We start from the raw sequence: 3,276 nt of genomic DNA on the forward strand, positions 1-3,276 counted from the left end.
ACTGCAACCCCTGACTCCTGGGCTCAAGTGATCCTCCCGCCTCAGCCTCCTGAGTAGCTGGGACTACAGGCCTGTGACACCACACCCGGATAATTTTTGTATTTTTTTGTAGAGACAGGGTTTTCCCATGTTTCCTAGGCTGGTCTCAAACTCCTGAGCGCAAATGATCTGCCCACCTCAGGCTTCCAAAGTGCTGGGATTACAAACGTGAGCCACTATGCCTGGCCAGGCAATTTCTTATAAAGTTAAGCCTTAGGATTACCTTATGACTCAGCAAGTCCAATCCTAGGTATTTACCTATGAGAAATGAAGTGTATGTTCACCTGAAGACTTATAGTTATCATGGCCTCAAACTGGAAAAACCCAGAGTCCATTCCCGGAGGGTGGTAAATAAGCTGTGGTAGTGCTGGCTGCAGCAGCACAGATGCTAGCATCGGAATGATACAGAGAAGATTAGCACGGCCGCTGTGCAAGCATGACAGGCAAACTCGTAAAGCATTCTTTTAATTTTTTAAATAAAAAAAGAAAACACAAATTGTGGTCTATCCATATAATAAACAAATAAAATATGGATAAACACAGCATGGATGAATCTTGAAAACATTACGTCAAGCAAAAGAAGTCAGATACAAAAGAGTGCAAGTTGTATGATTCCATTTCCATGAAGCTTTAGAACAGGCAAACCTACTCTATGGTACTAGGAATTACAACAGTGCTTGCCTCTGGGTGGTGGTGGTGAGTTGACTGGGACACACGGGAACGTTTAATGCTGATGGAAATGCTTTCTGTCTTGACCAGCATTGTGGTTACGTGGATATACATATTTGCCAAAATTCATCACTCAAAGCCTATGCATTTTATTGTATATAAGTGATATCAATGTGAAAAGAGGAAAAACCAAATTAAAAATAGTTCAGATTTTCTATTCTTTAAGTTCCCTAATTGATTAATGTGTGGAGCAGTCAACACATTAGTGAATCACTATAGTGTGGAAAAATTTTGCTGTCAATCTAATGGCTTGTTTGTGCTCACCAGGACTCTTAATCCATCAAAAAGAATTTAAGACCCTAATAAATTAGTTGTAGCATTGGAAGAGGACACACAGCTACAATTCCTTACTTTGCCAGGATTGACAGATGCTAGTTTGATAAGCAAAGGAGCCATCAGTTCAAGTAGCTGGCCATTCATTAGACCAAAGTAGGGTTTAGGTGAGTGGCATCTTCTAATTTGTTGAGAGTTGATAGGCTGGCAATTTCACAAACATTTTTTTTTCTTCACTCTTCATCGACACTACTTCTATATCTAAAATTATGGAAGCATTAGATGTGTCTCCAGTACACTATGCGTTTTGCTTCTGAAAGCCATGTCTGAAAACTCTACTGCAGGTGCTTTGGCTGGTAGGAAAGGCACAAGACATTTGGTATCTCCTTGAACAGATGTGGTGAGTAAGTGATCCTCTTAGAGTCATGAGAATTAAGGAGATCTAGGAAGATAAAACCAGAACAGCGAGCAAGCTCCAGCTGTGTTTAAGTTATAGGTTTGTGAGTCTGGGAGTCTCAGAATCCTAAAAGAAGACCTGAAGATACATATGAATTCTGATCTGTGGAGATGAACTATAATAAATAAGGGTGCTTTCTCTTTAACACTTAAAAATGTTTCAATTCCTTATTTAATATTTGGCTACATTTGTCACTGAAATAAAGTCATATATTTGGAGACGATTGGGCTCTGGAAGTTTTGCTAGGTTATGTTCTTTCCTGCTTATTTCATTAAAGCACTTGTCAGTCTGTTTGGGGGTTTCATTTGGAACCGCAGGTGTGTGTTGCAAACCAGACATAAACTAAATTACAGCATATGCAGAACTGACCCCTTACAAATGGAAAATGCATATTTTCAGCTGACCTGCTCCTCAGGTAACAAGATGTGGGAGAAAAATATTTATTGGAAATGATGTAATTGCCACCTTATTCTTTTTAAAGTTGCAAAATTGTAATCAAACAGCATTGGTGGGAGAGAATAGCAGAGAAAGAGGAGGGGAATGTAAAGATCTGATCCACAACGCAGCTCCTTGAGAAACACGTGAAAGCTCTGGGGAGGTCAGATGAACTTTCCTTGTTGTGGTTGATGGCTAGGGTGGGAGGGGAGAAGCGAAAACACAGGAGGTGAGGCTAACTGGAACACAGAGCAGTAGTCAATGGGATGGGCAGAGGCCATGAAGCCCCAGAAACACCAGCAGTGTCATGCTGTGTGTAAAATGAAACCATTGTGGTGATTGGTTGCACAACCAACTTGCAATTTGAGGTTATTCAATTTTTTTAAACAATAAAAGCTAAAAACACTTGAGCAGTAATTCAAGGGGACTTAACGAATTACAGTGAGAAAAGCCATAGATGAAAACATTTGTGTAAGTAACTCTTAAAACTTAAAAGTAATTGAAAACATGACATCTATACAATAATTTACAATAGAGTTAAAAGCAAGGTTATGATTTTCCTGGGTGGAGCTGGTTTACATTTGGTTGCATACTGACACTTGTTTTTATTACAAGACCTGGTAAGAAATAATGAAATACCTGTTGAGAATTTTAACATGATGAAAGCAGTGTGAACAGTACAATTTAGTGAATTGCATAGATTTCAGAATGAAGAGCTTCTCTTATGAAAGTGTAAGTTATTGAAGACTAATTCAGTATTCAACATTATGTCAAGTAGGAGGGTGAAGAATGAGTGTGCATGTGTGTGGGTTGTCAAACTTTTTTTTAAGGCAAAATATTTAGTGTAGTGGAAAGGAGTTACCAAACCTTTAAAGTACAGATTGTTCTTTCTTGTTAAATAATATTTCTTTTGAAAAGTGAATTTAAAACAAGGTGTTTATACACAGGAAAATTCTCTAACCTGAAATATAGTTTGATGAATTTTTGCATACATAAATATTTATATAATTATCACTCCAGAAAGTTCTCTCATGTCCCTTTGTAGTCAAAACCCCTTTGTATTCAAAAGTTACCTCTCTTTGATTTCTATCATCATAGATTAATTTTGCCTTTACTTGAACTTCGTAAGAATGGTGTCATTCAGTTTGTACTTATGTTCCATATGATGCTTTCAGAATTCATCCATATTTTTGCAAGTCTCAGTGATTTGTTCATTTTATTGTTGTGAATTATTTTATTAAATTCCCAATTTGTTTACCTATTCTCCTGTTGTTTGAAAAGCTGATTTGTTTTCAGTTCGGGGCTATGAGGAATGGATCTATATAACACAGTGGTATAAATCT

At 37.5% G+C, this 3,276-nt stretch overlaps 1 non-coding gene across 1 annotated transcript; it reads left to right on the forward strand.

Annotated features, from left to right (window-relative positions):
• Positions 1-403: 403 nt before the first annotated feature.
• Positions 404-510, forward strand: LOC114671982 (U6 spliceosomal RNA). Its single transcript, XR_003722187.1, has one exon. It is a non-coding gene; the product is annotated as a U6 spliceosomal RNA (small nuclear RNA).
• Positions 511-3,276: the final 2,766 nt, after the last annotated feature.

The sequence above is a fragment of the Macaca mulatta genome, chromosome 13 (assembly GCF_049350105.2).
Source record: "Macaca mulatta isolate MMU2019108-1 chromosome 13, T2T-MMU8v2.0, whole genome shotgun sequence".
In the NCBI taxonomy this organism is placed as follows: domain Eukaryota; kingdom Metazoa; phylum Chordata; class Mammalia; order Primates; family Cercopithecidae; genus Macaca; species Macaca mulatta.